The sequence below is a fragment of the Onychostoma macrolepis genome, chromosome 22 (assembly GCF_012432095.1).
Source record: "Onychostoma macrolepis isolate SWU-2019 chromosome 22, ASM1243209v1, whole genome shotgun sequence".
In the NCBI taxonomy this organism is placed as follows: domain Eukaryota; kingdom Metazoa; phylum Chordata; class Actinopteri; order Cypriniformes; family Cyprinidae; genus Onychostoma; species Onychostoma macrolepis.
The window spans coordinates 30869259-30891427 of NC_081176.1; the positions used below are offsets into that span (position 1 = coordinate 30869259).

The 22169-nt window shown below is 36.2% G+C and overlaps 1 long non-coding RNA gene across 1 annotated transcript; it reads right to left on the bottom strand.

The window, feature by feature from the left end:
* Positions 1–3217: 3217 nt before the first annotated feature.
* Positions 3218–15713, bottom strand: LOC131530951 (uncharacterized). The gene is made up of 5 exons (XR_009268554.1): positions 15700–15713; positions 15520–15604; positions 13046–13092; positions 12664–12941; positions 3218–3754 (listed from the first exon to the last, which is right to left on the bottom strand). It is a non-coding gene; the product is annotated as an uncharacterized LOC131530951 (long non-coding RNA).
* Between the last annotated feature and the right edge of the window lie 6456 nt (positions 15714–22169).

Sequence of the window (22169 nt, forward strand, 5' to 3'; positions counted from 1 at the left end):
GCCAGCTGCGAGGCTGCTGTCTCTCTGTCTTGCTCTATCTCTCAATCCAACCATATCCTGTCTTTTTTGCTTGGATTTAGAAATTGTCACTGTCACATCCGTTTTTGAATGCTGAGTGTATGATCTGCACGCAGATTAACTGGATATCTGGGACAATATTTAAGCCTTCAAACTTGATAATCTTGGTATGTCTGGACTAGGGTCAGAAATTAACCAGGACTTGAGGCAAAAATGCCACATAAGTGACAGTAAAATGCCCTAGATATTTTGAATTCCTCTGCGTCATGTGTCTGGCACTTTCCACAAATAGGATACAAAATAGCGCCTGAAATGCAACAAATGGTCAGTGAAATGAGGCACTTAATCGTCAGAAAATGTTGATAACCAGTAAATGGAAGATAATTGTTTTATTTTATTTTAAATAAAGCTTTTTTATTTTTTTGGTCACACTTTATATTAGGTGGCCTTAACTACTATGTACTTGCATCAAAAAATAAGTACAATGTACTTATTGTGTTCATATTGTATTTCAAAACACTTCTGCTGCTATTGAGGTGGGACATGGGTAAGGTTAGAGACAGGTTTGGTGATATGGGTAGGTTTAAGGGTTGGTTAAGGTGTGAGGGATGGGTCAACAGTGTAATTATAAATGTAATTACAGAAATTAATTATAGATGTAACTACATATAGGTATTTTTAAAAATATAGGTACAATGTAAAAACATGTATGTACACAATAAGTGCATTGTACCAAATGATTAATTTAAATGTAAGTACATATTAGTTAAGGCCACCTAATATAAAGTGGGACCATTTTTTTTTCTTAAAACATTAAATAAACATCCAAATTAAACAGCCACATTTAAAATTAAATAAATAAATAAACTAAATGTCAGTTAACAATTTTGTGTAAATGAAGCTGGTGCTGGGTAGTTATTGATAAACATACTTCCTATATATGTCCATTAAATTGAACAAACAAACACATATTTTACAAACGTGTATCATATATTTAAAACTGCATACACTCCTTGAAAATGTTTCTAAACTAAATATGACTTTTTTTTTATAATGTCACTAAATAAAAATAAAATATTTGAACAAATATACAAATAAATAGACAATTAATCTTGAATTAATGTATTAAAAATAAGCTAGCAAAACATATACAGTGCCTTTCTTATTAACAGATTATATGATAGTAGTTTATCATATTTAATAATTCTCACAATAAAACATTTTGTCAATTTGAAAACAAGTTGTCAATTTTTGTAATTAATTTTTTTATGTTTCATAATATCTATTCATGGGTTTTAACACCATATTTACCATTTCAGTTAATCAATTCAGTTGAAGTATTTTGAATACATTTAGGAGCATTTTAGAAAAAAATAAATCTAGGGAAATTAATAAAAAATCACTATCAAACTGTTTAAATGCTGAAAGATCTCTTCTGACTCCTGGATATGAAACATCTGCAAAACAGTCAGGCTTACATAATATGCAATATACAATACACATGAAAAAAATAACTAGAAATGAATGCAATGCAGACTTATATTTCTATTTCTTTCTATTCTGTATGCGCGCTACTAAGCATCCGCCTATGCATCTGTCCAGATTTCTGCTGCAGGTCAGTTGTGTATGACAGTATGTCACATGTCAATTACAGCACATTTATTTTCAAAATTCTACAAGCGTGTGTAATCGGAGCTGTAGGGGGAAAACGAGTGTGTGTATCGCTTGTAAATATGTTTCGAAAGCCCTACATGAGTCTCGTGTTCCCAAAATTCTCTTCATGTGTGGATTAATGTTTCATAAAAAGCAAGAAACCACGAACAGAGGTAAAACTGAGGTCATTCTGTTTCATTTAACAGGATAAAATATGCAGCAATATGTTGCAAGAGCTTGATGTTGTGGAATCTGCACATAAAGACCAATACAGAGTGACACATTTAAAAACATGCATTCATTTGAAAATAAATAAATAAATAAATACATTCTAAAATTTGAGCGTTTTATTTTTTTAACTCCTAGCTTAACTGTAACTTTTTTTTTTATCTTGAATTTCTTATTGAAACTTCATTGACTGCAATTATTACTGCATGCAGTATTATATATTAGCTTTTTGTTATGAGACTTTATATTTTTTAATTATATTTTTATTGATTTATCTAATTTATTTTATATTGTTTAGAATTATATTTGAGATATATATTTTTAATTACTGGGTAATAAAAATCATGCATATAAACCCAAATATAATTGATCTTTTATTGCCTTTAAACCATAGTCTGCATTTTACCCAAGAATTAATACTACTTTTAGTCTATTGTACAACTTTGTTTTCATATTTAAGACATTTTTACATTTGTGCAATTTATATTTTAATATATACATAATTATACTAAATGTATTATGTATTATTTTTGATTGTACTGTAATACAATCAATGTTTTTTCTCTGTTTTTTATTGAAACTTCATTGCATTGACTACAGTTACTCAATGAATAAATACAAATAGAATTGTAAAATTATAGAGAAAAAGAGAGATGATATTTATACAGATATTGTTGCTATTATTTAATGTTAATTGAGTTATTTTATTTATACTACATACAAATGCTTTTATTATTATTGTTGTTGTTGTTATTATTATTATTATTGGATGATAAAAATCATAAGTGTTTAGCTTATATTGCCTTTAAATCAGTCAGCATTTCACCCAATAACTGCTTTTAGTCTATTATAAAGATTGCTTTGGTTATTTGTCCTCCAAGATTTGTGCATTTTATTATTATATTTAAGACACTTTTACATTTGTGAATTTTATAATTTAATATATATATACATAATTTATACTAAATGTGCTATGTATTCTTAATAATTGTAAATGTATTATTCTTTATAACTAGTAACTTCATTTTTCCCCTCTAATTTCTTATCGAAACTCCATTGAATACAATTACTGCAATCAATCAATAAAAATATATTTTAAAAATGAGAAATGATACCAACTAGATAGATATAGATAGTTGCTATTAATGATTTAATATTATTTTTAGTTTATTAATTTTAATTGATTTTTAATTTATGTATTTACATTTTACAGTCATCTGATTTATACTAATTTTTTTTTTTTTAATGATCTATTATTTGATAAAACAAAACAAAAAAACAATAATAAAATAAACATCTTTTATCAGCATTTCACCCAACAACTGATCCTGTTTTTAGTCTATTATAAAGACTTCTTGGTTATTTAGAGTCTGTCCTCCTGTGTCTGAAACGTTCCTAAAGTGTGAAAATGAAATTCATAAATATGTATCCTCTGAAGAAAACGCCAGGTTTTCAGTCCTGAGCCAGTTCCAGTGAGCTGCACACATCAGGCCATGAATTGAAAACAGAAGAAGCCAGGAGAACACCATTTCTTTCCAGAAATCAGTCTATTTATAAGAAAATATGAAGTGTATTTAATTGTAGAGCATGGTTACCACCAGTCTCCTCTCTGCTCATGTTGTCTATCAGTGGCTGTGTCAGACACGAGCGGTTGGAGCAGGATTTGAGCTGGATTCTCTTGACTGTTGAAGCGTGACATTGACTGGAGAATCAATTCAGTGTGTGTCTGCTGACAGATTTCACCTTCTTCTTTCTGAAGCTGTGCTGCTGGGATGAAATGAAAGAGACACAGGCGCTTGCAGGAGCTCTTACTCTCCTCCAGACAAACCAGCTTCGGCCTTCAGAACGCTAACTACTGCAAGAAAACATGCAGAATAAGAATAAAATATATATGTGCAAATAATGAAAAGATCCTTTATTACACTTTATCTGTTTACAACTGTGGATGTCAATTACACCGAACTTTCCAGCTGTATTTATCTATATTCTGAAGAGTTTTCACAGAGAAGTATCTTCATATATCATTTACCTGATTTATATAACATTTGATTCCTAAAACGTGATGAAATTCATTCTGGCTGTTGACTCCGTTTTGTGTGATTTATTGAGTGATACAAATCCAAATTCAACCCCCTCTCTAAAAACCCTGAACTATGTCAAAATCATTTTGAATATTATGATTTATGATCTGGAAATGTATGCAAATGTATTTTTAATTAGACAATGCTTCGTCTCCATATTTAAGCAACATTTCAGAAAATGTGCATTCCCTTACAATTGTCTTAATGTATTATGATTAACCAACCGAGGAAAAATATTGTATATATATTATATTATACACACACACACATTTATTTATATATATATATATATATATATATTATATATACATATATATATACATATATATATACATATATATATATATATATACACACACACACACACAAGAAAACCGTGAATTATGAACCTAATGCTCATTAAAATAATGTAAAATATATATATATTTTTTGATATTTTCTTCTGATTTTGAGGAGAAACATGACATGACGAGGACTTGTTCTTGGCAGGTCTCTAAAATAATTTAAATCAGCATAAATTAAAGTACCATTATTCATAAACACTAAAATTATGGATACATGTAAATAATATTATTATTATTATTTTTTTGGCATTACAGTAATAGGAAAGATATATTTTTATAAGTTATAGAAGTTCTTAATTGTCATTAAGATAATGTCAAAACGCAATTAATTCAAATAAATCTGAATAGTCTTGAAATTGGCTTTAAATGATGCAAAATAGAATTTAATTATATAATTTCATATTTCTTGCTTCTGATTTTGGGGTGAAATATGGCATGATGAAGAAGATTCACACAAGATGGATTAGAATTAGTCAAAGAAAGAAAGAAAGAAAGAAAACAATACACATGAATACAGTCTGTCACAGTCTTAAAAATATATTATAGTTGTTAAATAAATCCATAAATCTACCTTTTTTTTTTCATTTACCACATTGTTGCTAAATCGTACTTTTAGCAAAAAAAGAAAAAAGAAAAAAAGAAAGAAAGAAAGAATCATTGTAATGCACTGCAAGTGTGAAATGCCATCTATTTGCATTCACCATGCAGACTCCGCACTAGAGGGCAGCATGTGACCTGCATGTGCAGTTTGACTGTGTTCATGTAGAAACGCTGTGGAACTGAAATGAATGCGATTGAGTGAATGATGACCCCCAGATGAACCGCATCTCTGGAGAGATTCAACACAAGTATTCCTGCTGATTACATGCCATGCAAACATGATCACTGAAAACAGCAATAGCGGATTGGCTTGTGTGTGTGTGTGTGTGTGATAGACGTGTATAGGCGTGTTTTGACAGGGCTTCATGTCTGTCAAGTGCAGCTCCTTTGAACAGAGCCTTCATTTATAGTCTGTGCTGAAGACACACGGGACGCTAAATGAGGACCATTTGTGTCCACAACATCTCATGAAGACAAAAATCTGCTGTTACTTAGGCGTCCTGCTTGCTTAATTTAATATACTAATTCAAATTAATTGTGCTTTATTTCATCTTTTTTTAGTGACTTAAAAAAACCCCCCACCTAATTAATTGGTATAACTGTTGTAAAAACATCTTCAAGGAGAATAGATGTCTGTCTTACAGACATTATATAAAATTTACAAAAAAAGTATAATTCTACTTTTATAAAATTATCTGTAAAACGTTTAGGTTAAGGTTAGTGAAAAAGAAACATGGTGTTAGGTGTATATATATACATACATTATATATATATATATATATATATATATATATATATACACATATACGTGTGTGTGTGTGTGTGTTTGTTCTTTGCTAGCTTAATTTAATGTATTGATTCAAGATTAAATGTTTTGTGTTTAGTTACTTATTTTAAAATAATCATATTGATTTTATTAATAGAGTTCGTGTATGCAGAGATAATAGAAAAAATATAATAGGAATTACATTAAATTCTATTTAAAATATTTAAAAATGTTAAATAAATTATGTATGTAAGGTCTTAACATAATCTGTAATAGCATTTTTTAATTTCATAAATGTTATCATTGCACACATGAGTTTCTAGTGTAATATAATAATTAATTGTTTGAATTTAGAAACATTAAGGAGTATATTCATGTAAGCCAGAAAAAAATTGAAATCTTATAATGTATACATCTTTTATATCTTTTCATAATATTTCACAATTTCATCACATCTTCCGCATTCTGACTGGAAATAGGTCATTAACACTGTTTAATATGAATTCTTGCTGAGATACAATGACATTTAGGGCTGTTAAAATGCATGTTACGCTCGTGTTGGGTGGTAATAGGGTGATTCTGGAGTGAAAGTGAACATGCACACTTCAGGCATAATCACGTCATTCTGTTCCCAGCGCTCTGTGACTGTGTCTCCTCGTTCTCCCGTTTCACTTTTTGTTTCTGGAGCCTGGTTTTGGCCGCATCTTCTCTTGCAAACTCAATCAGCGGCCATTTTGTTCAAATATTCCAGTCGTCCTGAAAATCCCAACATATTCATTTGTATTACTTTAACTTGAAATTAGCATTATTAACGTGCTAATAAATGCACATTCAAAAATGGAATAGCCATATAATGTCATTGCGTTGCGGGCGTCTCGAGTTCGAATCCCAGCTCAAGGACCCTTCCTGATCCCATCCCACTTCGCGATCTATCTGCTCTACACTATCCTATCTTAATAAAGGCAAAATGCCAAAAAACAAATCTTAAAAAAATATAAATAAATGGAATAGCCACCCATTTCATCGAATAAAAAAAACACCTAGTCATTTTCATAGCAGATTCAATTAAGACAATTTGAACTTGACCAGACTGTTTCCAATAGTAGTCCCACGGTCCTGTACATTTTCTTGTCTTTTCTTCCCCATCTCCTCTCGTTCGGTCCATAACGTGGGCCAGGAATTGTGAGCCTATGATTATGAGCCAGCTAATTGGGTACAGATCCGAATTTTGGATCCGGCCGAGCGAGAGTTACACAGCCAAGCTTCTGCATCTCAAGAAAGCTTGTACAAAATGCAGATCTTTTTACGCTCCAACCTACTCACTCTAAAAACAAAAGGCTCCAGCCACCATGCCAAGCCAATATTAGTCTTTTGTCCAAATTAATTAGACATCTGTAATTGAGCAGTGGTCCGTGCGGCTGGTTAAGATTGACGTGGGGCTGGAAGCACGGTTGGGTTGGGATGGTGTGGCGGCAGTTTGATCTTTTCCTAAAGCAAGGTCACTAGGACACAAGAGCCTGCCGGTTGCTTTCAGCATGTCATGCTTAATGTGTCTTGTCAGCGGGCCTCCTGTTTTGGTATTTTTGAGGGATTCTGATTGGCCCTCCAGTTGGCAGCGTGTTTATTTTGGTATCGCGCACTCAAGGTTTTGACTTATCGCAGGACACAATCTGCCGTATTTATAGTTTGTAATAATGTGCTAGAATCATGGCTCCGAGCGGAAGGGGGTCTGAAGAAATGGCGGGACACCTGTACGCTTGCATAATGTAGCCCTTGGAGATTTCACTGTACGTCGCTATCAGATAAGTACGGAGGCCCTAAAGGGACATGGTGGTGGTAAAAAAAAAAAAATTAGGAGATGGAAAAAAACAAAGTTTCTCGGGGACACGCAATACTTTGCGAGAGAATGCAACATTAAAATGCTTTTTTGTTTTTGCGAGAGAATGCAAATGTTTCACGAGGAAAGACTAGATTTCTTAGTCAAACGCAATAATTTTGCAAGAGAACGCAAAGTTTCTCTGGGGAATGCAAAACTTTATTGAGAGAACGCAAATAGCAAACTTTTCTGGGTAATGCAACTCTTTAGTGGGAAGATGCAAATATTATGTTACAGAAATTTCAATGTTATGTCAAATGTTATAGAATGCAACATTTCTTAGTAGAATGCAATAACTTTGCAAAAGAGCACGTTTTGCGAGAGAATCCAAATGTTTTGCGAGCAAATGCAAACTTCCTTGAGGAATTGTAATAGTTTTGTGAGACTTCCTTGGGGTAATATTTAAAAAAAAAAAAAATAAGTAAAATGCTAAATTGTGGAGGAATGCACTACTGCAGTGAGAGAACACAAATATTTTTATTTATTTTGTGTGTGTGTGTGTGTGTGGGGGTGGAGATCCAGTGCTTTTGAGAGAGAAGGCACATTTTTGCTTGAAATTCAAAGTTTCTCTAGGGAATGCAATACTTTAGTGAGTGAATGCAAAAAAATGTTATAGAATGCAACATTTAGTAGAATGCAATAATTTTTTCAAGAGAACACGTGTTGCGAGAGAATGCAAATGTTTTGTGTGCAAACTTTCTTGAGGATATGTAATAGTTTTGCTAGACTTTCTAGGGGGAATTAAATAATTTTCCAAGAGAATGCAATTTTCTGTGAGAAAATGCTAAATTGTGGAGGAATGAAATGAAATACTTTATGAGAGAACGCCAATATTTTCTGAGAGAATGCAATTTTTTTTTGGGGGGGGGGGGGTTCTCTAGAATGCAAATGTTTCTCTAGGAAGCACAATACTTTAGAGAGAGAATGCAAATATTTCGTTTTAGAACGCAACATTTCTCAGTATAATTTAATACTTTTGCAAGAGAATGCAAATGGTTCAAGAAAGAACGCAAATTTCTCTGGGGAATGCTAAGGTTTTGCGAGTGAACAAACTTTTGCAGAAAACACAAATGTTTTGCAACAAAATGCAAAGTTTCACAGTGGAACGCATTGATTTTGCAAGAGAACATGTTTTGTGAGAAAATGCAAAGTTTCTCAGGGGATGCAATCATTTTTTTAAGAATGCAAATGTTTTGCTGAAAACTGCTACATTTTGTGGGGCAATAATACTTTTGCGAGAGAACTCAAAGTTTCTCGGGAGAACACAATACTTTAGCAAGAGAATGCAAATATTTTGCAAGGTGAATGCAAAGTTTCTGGGGGAACACAGTGTCTTTGGGGAGAAAACGCTAAACCATTAAAATATTATTTTTCTTCTAACCATCATCATGTCCTCTTACGGGCTCCCTAAATAAGAACCGCGACACATAAATAAAATGTAGAGAACAGCCTGTTGTCTCCTAGAGACTTCAGCGAGATTTCCGCTCAAAACGACTAAATATTCAGTCCGTTGTTCGCTCCCTCGGCCCCCCATGATTCTGCACCCGCTCAACCATTAGCTTCGGCCAAACACAACATCCAATCATCCTGAAAAGCGTGAAGAACTAAAACAACGTTTTGCCTGCTGGCACATCTAATTAAATTAACGTTAAAGAAGAAAAAGTTGTCACAGCGTCTTGTCCTGAGCGAGACGGAAGGGCCGAGTTGTGACGGACTGTGGCCGCCTGTAGAGATCTACTGATAGTGTCCTGAGAAAAACAGCCCCGCTCGTTAATCCTGCCAGGAAACTAGAGAGAAGAAGAAAGGGACCGTCTTCAGCCCTTTCCAATCTACAATAATAACTAGCGTGGCTCGACGCTGGTCCTAATCCAAGCCAGGCCTCGAAACCCACTGAACAAGTGACGGGACCTGTCTGGTTTCAGTTATAGGCCCACTGGAGGTAGCGCAACAGATGGGACCTTATCTACGGCTGGGATCGCTGCTCGCCACACATTCTTAGACATCTCGGTAATGCCTCTGTTGTTAGCTAATGCTAACTTCACGTTGAATTACATGGCGAATTAACAGCACTATTCCAAGCGTTTGCTCTTACGGTTGAACTTCAAACACCTTGGTAACATGCAAAGTTGTTTCATAGCAAGCACACACCTAAAGAGCTCCCATATCGAGCAGGTTACTGAGTGATGTTTCGAGCACATGGCCTCACGTGAAATCTGAGCAATAGCAAAACGTTAAACGTAGCAAAACGTCACTCGGCTCTTTAGATGTGCAGTTCACATGGTCCAAAAGTAACAACCTGTAAGTGCTAAATGTGAGTAAAAATTACTTTTTCACTCTACTTGGAACTGAGATGTATATGGTTTTAATTCAACTGGAAAAACAATAATCAAACCCTCAATTCAAATCAAAGACGCACTAACCAAAAAAAAAATGTCGGTGTTGCAACTCATTTTTGTATTCGAATTATATTCATTCGGTGGCTTTTCTCTGCAGATATATGCAGTTATTGTAATGTACTTGATTTAATGGCATATCATAAAAACAATTAAATTAGCATTTTTTTTGCCAAATCAATTTGTTCAAAAAATACATTGAAAATGAAGTTCATAACTAAAATCCAGTTAATACAGTGACTTAAAATCACCTCTTCGAAGTCCAAAGTGTCAGGGTGATACAACTCTCCTGATATGAAGAATAATGAAGATAATGGAAAAAAGCTTGAAATATTATTATTATTATTATTATTGTTATTATTATTTCAAGCTTTTTATTATTATTTCTTAGAAAAAATAATGTATTTTTCTTTTTTTAAACTGATATACTGTATATTTTTGAAATTACATTTGAATTTAAGTTACATGTACAATTATATTTTTAATCATGACAAAAATAATAATAATATAATAATATTCATAACTAACTCATTAAATAGTATTTACTTATATATGTTTGTTTGTTTATTTATTTATTTATGAATTTTTAAAACAATATCATTTGAAAATATTTAAAATTTTTAGTGCAACCAACATGCAGTAACATAAAAAGAATAATCAGGAAGTTACATAATAGTGATAGTCATGACATCAGTCATAATCTCTATCTGATTTTGATTGTATGTATGTACGTATGTATTTATGTATTTGTTTGATTATTATTAGCATTTTTAATGACAAGGCAAGATTAGGCTGTAAAATGCAATGTAAATGTATTTTACTGGCTGAAAGCTTTATGGGCAGCCAATTTTCTCAAGTTAACTTTGGAGACTGGTAATTATTTTACTTCTACTGTACTAGTGTTTACCTGTCCTCAAATGTATTTACAGTATAGATGTACACCTATATGCCTATTCTGCATAGCCATCTAACCCAGCGGCGGCAGAAACACAGAGCTGTCCGTTCGTGAATATTCACCAGCTCATTACTCTTTCCTGACAGAGATAAGCCAAAGGAGCCGCTACCTTGGCCCGGGTCACTGCTCTTGTCAGGGACCCAAAAATTCGTTAGCAGGCCCTTAATAATAGAGAATTATTTTTACATGTTATTAAACCCTGTCACTCACAGAAATACTTGGAATAGCTCCTGTGTCGGAGCTCCGGTGAGTGAGCGCTGGAGGAGCGCCAGAGCTGCGCTGCGGGGGGGAGGAGTTCACACTGGTGCTTCAGCAGGCCAGGCAACACACACACACACACACACACTGACCTGCTTCTCTGACTGACCACAGCATCACTTCAATCTGTCTGTGATTGGTGGAATCGGTGACCTATTACTTTGCGGTCTCTCTCAGGAAAACATTTAAACATGTGACCAGTATCTATCTATCTATCTATCTATCTATCATAGATAGAGGTCAGAGGATACTGGTTGCAGTAGCTGATCTACATACAGTATAGCGTTGACAGAGCTGAGAAAGTGAATATTCAGAGAGCAGCGGCGTATGTGCCGATAGATCTTTTGATTTGGACACACGTCACATGTGGAATCAGACTGAGTGCATATTGTCATCAAGATGTTTCAAGGTTTGTTGTCGCTGCTTTTGTTCTCTAATCAGTGATGAGAACTGCTGCCAACATACACAACAGTGGCATTCTGGATGAATGCCCATGAGGGCAAGGCCGCCCGGTGTGAGCAACTGCGACGCTGGCACGGCACTTCTTAGAAATATTCCATGAGCCACAGTACCTTACTATGTCCCAATACCATGACATTGGTATAGTGTGTATCAAAATACCATGGTCACACCATCTGATTCTGCCACTATACTGCAGAACAGCTACAGCACTTTTTGTAACGGCGGAATTTAGTTTTGTGGTCTTCAAAACCACCATCTACTGTTTCCTTTTTTGTTTGTATTATATAACACAATCCACTGAAATACCGTGGTTGGAATATTCTTTTGAAGACACACAGTCAATCGAGCCGAGGCCTGTTTATGGCGATCAGTGGTCACTTTGGGGTACCGCGTGTAACCAGGCAATGTAAGAGGAGAGTTATTGTAACACTTCTGTCCCGCGGTTTGCAGCTGAGCTGGCAAACGTCCTGCCAGCTGTCACTCTGTTCCTTTGTGGACAAGACCAATGGGACCAGTGCAAATCCGGCCTGGAGACAGTGTGACGCTGAGACACTGACACACACACACACTGCAGTAGAGATCTGCTTTGATGCTAAATACCTTGAATACACCGCAGACGTGTTAAATTGAGCAAGCAGGAAATTAAACAGGTTATAATAAACATTTTGGGTTGTTGGGGTGGGTTACTGGTAAAAACCAAACACTGCTATATACAAATTATAGAAGCTGTGCTGGTAAACATTTAGCCATTCTCCAGACCCTACATAGAGTTGGACTATTAAGCTAATTTAAATCATATGTTTAGTGAATTTTATAATTTTCAGTCTATTTGCTAAATTTCAGTTTAATTCACCAAAAACAGAAACCAAAATTTTAGAAAAAATGTAAACGTGCTCCTTTACCAAAATAACAATTGATGGAAAATGCTAGGATGCTACTGTATACGCACATATCTAGATGATTTCCTAAATAAGACATTAAATGTACGGCATTTCTGTTGCAGGTGTAGATTGATATTCATTTACTTACTCAAGTCCTTGTGAGGTCTGGAAAAGGTGCATCTCAAGTGGAGACCCTTCATCTGGAGATGAGTGCAAGTATTAGGTGACCAGAAGTGTTTGATTTAGCCACCTGACTATGGTGTATAGCTTGATGGATGATTGCATGTAATGGGAGATAGACTGATTGCAGCTGTATAAGCAGGCAAATGTGAAGGAGCCACTGAAGAAATCTTAGCAGCATTGCAGATGCACTAAATGGAATGTAAGGTAGATGCAGATGGATCCAGTTGCTGAGTTTCCATGACCCTTTCAAATTGAAATAGCAAATAGAAAATAATCCCAATGGAAACACTTCAATTTTGCCAAAAACTCTCATATGTCCCAATTGTTTTTTTTTTTTTTTCGCTTACCTGAGGTGGATTTTCAGGCAATTCGAAAAAAGCAATATTTCACAAAACTGCAATGGAAACATTTTTCACATTTACTGGTCACCAGGCACATTTAAGGGTGTGTTCACACTTGTAGTTCGGTTCGTTTGGTTCATTTGGTCCGGACCAAAAATGGAAATTATACATTTGGTCCTGGTCCGCTTAGGCACTTTTGACAGCAAACCTAATGATACCTAACCTAAAGGCATAGCGATATGTTCACAACCTGATTGGTCGGGTTGAATGATGTATATTTTGTATCAAAGTATAAATGTATATAGTATCAAAGTATACTGATCGGTCTGCTCAGCGCCGCTTTAAGTCGAATATACCTAATGCCGTCTGCTGGACTAAGCGCGCTCATTTTTGCGTGTACATGATTTTGTTTTCACCACCTGCAAATTCACAAAGAGCTCATAAAAGCCACTTTACCTCCTCGTTGCTCCACATTGCCCTCTGCTCATTTTGTTCCCTTTGTGAAACCATGTCGCACTGCGTCACATCTTGTCATTACTTCCTGTTTTTGGTTAGTTTAGAAGTATTTGGTCCATGTTGCGTTCATATTTCATTCGAACCACACCAGAGTTCGTTTGGAAGCAGTCAGCTTGTTTGGTGCGCACCAGGGTCCAGATGGCATCATTCACACTTACTCAAATGAACCACACTAACAGAGCAATCGCTCCAGAGTTCGTTTTAATCGAACCAAACATGAAAAGTGTGAACACACCCTAAAAGTCACATGATCATTCTTTAATGTACTGCTTTAATGTACTACTAACATTCAAGAAACACCTCATATGTGGCCGCTCTCAAGTATAAGACAATGCTTGTGTTTATACAAGCCGCGCTGCAGCATGTTTCAGAAGCATCCCAAAAGTGGCTCTCCACACTGCTTTGGTAAAGATATGCGCCTACGTCTCCTTCAATTAAAAAAACATCTGTCACCATGACTTGTCGTGAGAGGAAAAAAATTATGTTTTGGTTGCATAACATCGGTTAATGGAAACACTGTCATTTCCCAACAGTTTTTTAAATTTACATTTCCAAAATATCACAAAAGTTTTGCGCACAGCTAGTGAGAACAAAGAGAACAGCCAGATGAATAGTTGAAAACTTTTATCCAAACTACAGAATTAAATTCAAGGTAGACAAGTCTCTTAGAAATCAAACCAATGACTCACCCTGTGGTCTATGTGGGTCCTAACACCCCAGTATAGTGACGGGGACACTATATTGTAAAAAGTACCATCCTTCGGATGAAACATTAAACCAAGGTCCTGACTATCTGTGGTCATTAAAAATCCCAGGATGTCCTTCGAAAAAGACTAGGGGTGTTACCCAGACATCCTGGCCAAATTTGCCCATTGGCCTCTGACCATCATGGCCTCATAATCATCCCCATACACCAATTGGCTTCATCACTCTGTCTCCTCTCTACCAATAAGCTGGTGTGTGGTGGGCGTTCTGGCGCAATATGGCTGCCGACGCATCATCCAGGTGGATGCTGCACATTAGTGGTGGTTGAGGAGATTCCCCCCCTTCTATGTTAAGCACTTTGAGTACCCAGAAAAGCGCTATATAAATGTAACAAGTTATTATTATTATGACCTTGGCATTGTTTGCATCATGCTCTTCTGTTTGAGCTGTGATCATCACCTGCAGTGTTCATGTGAAGTTTTGAGTTCCACCACAGAGAAGTCAGTGAGTTTGAAGGTTTTGAAAAGTGACTACCTGGGACGGGAGGGAACACAGAATTGAAGAAGATAGGATAGGTTAGCTAAGAGGGTGCAAACCCAGATGCAGTCTTGCATGTTAGCACCACAGCCTTGAATTTGATGCAGGTGGCCACAGTTTGGCTGAGGGTTCCTCAAATCCAGCCCTGGAGAGCCACCGCTTTGCAGAGTTTAGTTTCAACTCTAATCAAAGAAACATGAGTAAGCTAATCAAAGAGTTACTATACAATTGCAAGCAGGTGAGTTTGATCAGGATTTGAGCAAAACTCTTCAGGGCAAGTAGCCCTTCAGGGTCATATTTGAGGAACACTTGTATAGCCAGTGGAGAGAGACCAAGGGAGGTGGGATGTGGATTTCTTGACCTGACTGAAGACTATGCGTGATTAATTGGATTTTTGTGAGATGGGAGTGTGATGGACTAGACAAGGAGGTATTACAGGATATCTCTTATAGCAGAAAGGAGGGGTTAGGTTCAGGAGGGCAGGGGGTTTGTGCCTTATGATAAGTTGTAATATATTCTTATCTGAGAAGGTCTCAAATAAGGTTAGCAGCACTGTGGGTGGCATGTCGACAGATATTGTCAAAAGTGTTGAAGAAAGAGTTGTGAATGATGGCCACTTCACTCCTAAAGTGTGACTAATATGGAAGTGATAAGTACGGATGGTGAAAGAGATGGGAACAGACATACAAGGAATGAAAACAGCTTCCCATGAAACACTGTACCTGCCCTCTAGCTCTCAATTCTTTCCTTCTCCTTCAAGAGATATCGTTTGATCTTCTGCCTTGCATGATCTTCTGACAATTCATCCTAGTGGAGGCAGTCTTATTACACTTGATTCTTGAGTCAAAACTGATTCTGGAATTGAAGTATAATTTCTGATTTGATGTCTAAAGAAACCTTACATCAAAGGGTGTAGTTCAGGCTATGTCAAATCTTGCCATGGAGGGGCAAACCTCTGTAGAGTTTAGCTCCAGCCCTGATCAAACACACCTGAGCCAGCTAATCAAGGTCTTCAGGATTACTAGAAAATCACAGATAGGTGAGTTTGATCCGGGTTTGAGCTAACCTCTTCAGGGTACCCAGCCTCCAGGACCAGATTTGAGGAACCCTGGAGTAGTATGATGTTAGGTCTTTTTAGGCACTGGTATCCTTTCATTTTTGCTGTTGTGGATTATCTTAGAACAGGGGTGCTCAATCATGCTCCTGGAGATCTACCTACCTGCAAAGTTTAGGTTCAACCCTAATCAAATACATCTGAACCAAATAATTAAGATCTTCAGGAACATTTGACAAACAGTTTTGCTGAAGCAGGGTTTGAACTGAAAAGTACATATTCACAAAAAGGAATGAAACTAAAGGTCAAAGGGCATCAAGTGCTAATGTGAGGGTGGAATTCAAGGTAGAGGCAGCAGTATCTGCAGACATTTCAGAAAATTAGTCAGTGAAATATCGCAAGATAATTGTTGAAGAGGTGGAGGAGGGTGACATGGGCTGAAATTTGACCAGGTGACCAAGAATGAGTGGGAGGACAAGGAATTGGCCAGAGGAAGAGAGATGAAGAAGTGGGTGTCTCTTGAAGGTGAGTGACAAATATTGTAGACCAAGGCAAGACCCAGTTGCTTTCTTGCTTCAATGCATTGACATATACACTGGAAGACATTTTATCCAAAACAACTTATTTCAAGGTACACACTTTATCGCTACAAATGTTCCCTGAGACACAAATTCATGACCTTGGCATTGTTAGTATGATGCTCCGCCAGCTGAACTACAGCAGTAGTGTCCAATCCAGCTCCTGGAGGGCCACTACCCTGCAGAAAAATAAACACCTGAACCAACTAATCAATGTCTTCAGGATTACTAATTACTTCCAGGCCAATGTGTTCAGGCAGGTTGGAGCTAAACTCTGCAGGATATTGGCCATCCAGGAGTAGGATTGAACACCCTCTGATCTACATGAACTGGGAATCAAGCTCTGCAACAAGAGGATTTGGAGAAGGAACTACCCTTCACCTGAAATTCTGAAGATGGGATCTCTGATAGTCACTGCATGAAATTCAAAAGACTTGGAGGGTAAGATAGGGCATGGGACCAATGCAGATTTCAAAGATGATGAAATGCATGGAAATGTACTTCTGTTTTGACCTGAGGCAAAGGGAGTGTGAAAATTACAATAATAGTGATGCCTTCAGGGACTATCCAGGTTCCAGCAATACCAAGGGAGACTAGATACATCATTTTGACATTGTGTGCTTTTTTTTACACTGAGATAGCAGTTCGATGGACTCCCAAACCTTGGAGGTTAGAAGCTGGAATCCAAGAAGGTCTTAAGATTAGCAGCTGGGTAAGGGTTAAAAAGGTTAAAGGTGAAATAAGTTTAGCAGATAATATTGTCAAAGGTCTTGGAGAATGAGTTGTGAATGATGATCACTTTACTTTACTACACTCAGTAGTTGGATAGATCGCATCTTAAAGGTTCTTTAAAGGATTTTTATTACATTTAAAATATTATTTACTAGGTTAGTCATGAGAATCTTCGTATTGTATATGAGCCAACCGCTGATTGATGAGCTGATTGTATACAGTATATATGATCATTCAACAAACTAGTCACAATGTTTTTGATTAGCCAAGTTTTTTTTTTCTACTTGCTGTCAAAATTCAAGCTACAGCTGAACTGGTTGTCTTTCTGATTTTTTTTTTTTTCCCCCACAATCAATCAACTCTCAAACTCTTGACAGATGTGATTCCTAATGTAGTTGGTTTTTTTGGATTTTGTAGCTGTTTGTAGCAGAAGGAAATTAAGAAAAGTTGTACGAGCAAAGGCCTAGGGAATACTAGTGATGCCAATATCTAAAAGTGCTTTTGCTGGCCTTCATCACTGTATGTCAAACCTCTGGCGCAATTACACTGCAATAAATACAAATGAGCGACAGATGACATGACATTGTGACATATTTATTGGCTCGGACTCCTATACAAACTCCAGATCTCCATTAGCTCTCTCTTAGGATGCAGCCGGGCTTTTAAGACAGTCATGGAAGTGACATTCACCCTGACCTCTGCCCTCATGTGGATTTGTTGAGATGGTGGTCACCCATGGGAAAGACTGTGACTCCATTAAGTATTGCAATCAGGGTAATGCACTCAGATCTGTGTGTGTGAGGTAGAAAAAGACAGACATTAAGAGAGGAAAATTGCTTTGAGTGTCCATCTGTATCTCATTTCCGGTTTCGAATACCTTAACGACAATGAATAATGTTAAATATGATTGCAGCAGTTGGTGTACTGGAAGTCGCTTTGGCTAACTTTTGCCAAGTAATGTTTAAGATTGTTAACTCTATGAATCTTATAAGTTATGTGGAAAAAATATGCACAATAATGCCTTAAGTTTGCAAAATCTAAATTCTTCACAAGTTTCATGAGTTTCACCCTATTACATTGCACATTATCGTATTGAAATAATAGTCTCAGTGGAGAAAATCTGAAATGCACATCTGAAAATGCAATGTGCCACAAAATAACCATTTTTTATTTGCCGTTTTCTTCACAGTTGCACAAGGAATTCATCTTAGTAAGACTCAGTGGAGCAGTCAGTAAGTGCAGCTCACTGTAAGGTTTTAATTTCTGTTAACTGATGTCTTCATCTTAACTGACGGGCTCCTTTCATTAAAGATTAAAGGCGAACACTGAGCTAATGCATGGTAAACTCGGTGGCCTGGCCTCAGTGACCACTGCGTCATCGCTCAGCACCGCCACACAGCTAACGAGCGGCTGCCTTCAGTACAAATGAGAAAATTGATGACATAAATGGTCATATTTCTGCTGCTGATGGACAGGTGACCCTAGGCCCCATGGGAATGACAGTTAGCATGAGGCAAGGCAAAGAGAGGGCCAATCCACATCGTCTGCAAGTTATTAGCCTGTGTCTTCTACACATACATTCTCTCTTTCTCCCCCTTAACACTTTAGATGAATCTCATTTAACTTGGTAGGACTTCGGTATCCCATTTAAAACTTTATTTACATGAAACACATGCTTTTTGTTAGGTACTATATAAAAAAATTAAATAAAAAACTAGGATAAAAATAAGCTAATTTTAAACACATTGAATGTCCATACTGTAACTCTCCTTAAAATTATGTATTTAGTCATTCCCAACCCCGACGTTTTGACTTTCTTCACTATTTGCAAAATTAAATTAAATAAATAATAAAACTCATTCAATAATGTCATACATTTTATATAATGATATTTATTTTAATTCAATTTATTTACCAGAAACTTAGCTATGTTCCAAATTTTGTTTGCAACCCTGTTGTTTAGCACATTTTCCCAGTTTATCAGTTCAACCTTTTTACTAAACTTGTTACTAAACCTTGTTACTAAATGTGTAGCACATTTGCCAATCTTAACAACGCAACCCTGTTATGCAAGTTATTGTCAGAAAGGATTATCAGTCAAGTAAGTTAAGAAATAAAAATTTTTAAATTTTTAATAAAATGAATAAACATTTATTCATGAGAAGGTGAGTTACAAGGCTAAATGAATGCATTAAAACTACTTTTATAATGCATTATATATAAAGGCTTTGAGTAAAGTGTTGCAAAAAATAAATAAACCTAAGAAAAAAGTATAAGAAAATAAAAAAGTAAATAATAATAATAATAAAAAACGACTCGGGTTTTAAAATGTATTTGGATATTTATGGTAACCGAGTTTTTTAAAGCGCCCCTTTTCTGAACAAATAACTATTTTGTGCAGGATTCATGGAAAGTGCCATTCATACACACTTTTTAAACTTGCCCAGGGGTAATCAAAACACAGCACTTATCTTCCAATCCTTTTGCGCTTCCCATCTCGTGCCCTTAACCAATTGTTTGTTTATACTTACGTTTTAAATTCTTGAATTTCACCTTGTCTTACCTGCATTAGCGCTCCGCAGGAAGAGGATCAAACTCACGTCTGTCAGGGCTGACTTTAAAAAGGGGTTTTATTTTTATTATACAGAGCTTTCAGATGACGTCACCATGGGATCTAATCCCATCAAAGGCAGGCTGGAGTGGTCTGGAGATGGTGGACAAGGCTTTTTTTCATGCCGTCTGGAGAGTCAAACAAAGCACATATGGTGTTGAAGAGATGAGATGGATAAGACGCGTGATGGGGTATAGGCAAAGGCTTATGGGAAGGGAGTACTGTTTGATTTTCAGGCCAGGGTGTAATAAATAGTCATCAAATGTATCCCTTACAGTTCTACAGCACGGTTCCCCAACAATTAATCTGTAGAGAGTGAAATACACGCAAAAAATAAGACACATTGGCTCATACTGTGATGGCACCAGGGAATCTACTGAAAGATGAAATCAACAATTAATTATCAATAGGTAGATAACAAAAGGAAATACTGGTAAGAAATATAAAGGAAAGGAATTAATAATGAAAGTAAGGCATGTGCAGAGAGCATCATATTGTCCCTAATGTGTCATATCTGATATCATGAACAGCTCATTGCAAAACTAAACCACATTTGTTTAAAAAAATAAAATAAACATAGGATTTCATTAAATATTTTGTGTGTTTAAGGACTGTGTGCAAGTGGTTCATTGAAATCAGTTAATACTATTATAAAAGAAAATGAATATTGCAAAATTAATATGATTTTCATCAAATCTTTTAAAACATTAAAAACATCACACAAAAACGAAAAATTCTGTTATCATTTACTCACCATTATGTCCTTCCACATCTGTATAACTTTCTTACTTCTGCAAATACTGTATTTTGAAGAATGCTTCCACTCTTTTTGCCCATACAATTAAAGTCAATGGGTTTTAAAACAAAATCTTATTTTGTGTTCTGAAATGCATATGGGTTCGGAATATATATTAAAAAAAAAGAAAAAGAAAATCGGTCATCATTTACTCACACTCATTTTGGATGAACGCTCCTCAGCAGGTGTTTGCATTATAGTTTATAGTGTATTATGTATTTTAGCCTGACTAAAACACCATATTGACCAATCAGTATCCAGAAATGCAAAACTCCATTAATAAAACTTTTTAATATATTACAACTACTATATTAACACTGGACTCAGTCAAGTCACACGTTAACTAAACCACTTCCCACACGAGTCAACCTAGACTTCCAATATTTGTTGCATTTCACTTTCAGTGTCCTCCAGAACTCTTCCTTCTCAATGGCACATTGTTTATCCGTTCTTTGATTCATTTTACAGGCCAGATGTGACCGCTTGCAGTTAATTTGTTTTCTGTGCAACATATTTGCACAGAGCTCTGCTTGTGTGCGTGGGAAGCTTTTTGGCGACGACCGCTGTCAGACCGGCCTCTAATGAATCCCATTAAATCATGCACTTTGTCATTACGCTGCCTTTAAGAGCCAGAAACTCACTTTGGCTTTACAAGTATGCAACCCCCATTGTGAGCGAATGCTACGTTGAGGAAAACAAACTACTTGACATCAGTGGACTCCTGCAATAGAAAAGAAAAAAAAAAGAAATCCATCGAGTGTCTTCTCACTTGGCAAACAGCGATTTGAAAGTTTGACACGTGAGACTGCTTTTGCCAAACTTTGATTTGAAGAGCACCTTCCAACGTCTACGGCATGCATAAACACTTGGAAGGCCTGGATTCATCTACTTGTCATCTGCCAAAAAGGGTAACGTGTGTTTAGAGAACGACTAGGATAAAAAGGGTGGACTTTACACTGAGCAGACCAGCCCAATCAATCTTTTGGCCCACAACTTTCCAAAAGCTTGTCTCGACTATATCCTTCAACTAAAAAAAGAGCAAAAGGAATAAAGTGCAAGATAAATTTGCTGATGATGTCCACTATTGTGGATTTTCCCAATCTCAAGGCACATCACAACATGTTTTGTTGGCTCTGCAAACTTCCCCAACAGTATAGAGAAGATTTGATGGATGGTAATACTCTGGACATTTCACACAAACAGATCCCTTGATCTCCAGTGTTCAGAAGTGTTTTGCATTCTGGGAGTGAAACATGGCCCAGATGTCAACTCTTTGGCTGAAGTTGGCGTGATGTCTAGATCAGGCGTTCTTAACTCTGGCCCTTGAGGTCCAATTTCCAGCAGAGTTTAGCTCCTAATCCAACACACCTGAACAAGCTAATCAAGGTCTTCAGGATTACTAGAAAGTTAATGGCAGGCGAGTTTGATGAAACTTGGAGGTAAACTCTGCAAGACCTTGAGGGCCAGAGTTGGAAACCCCTATTCTAGATGGTAAACCTTATTCAGAAAGAGAAAAAAAAAAAAAAAACTCACAAAATGCATTTGACAGGTTAGTGTTGAGTTAGGCTTGGGGTTGTTCTCAGACTCAATGAAGAAAATGC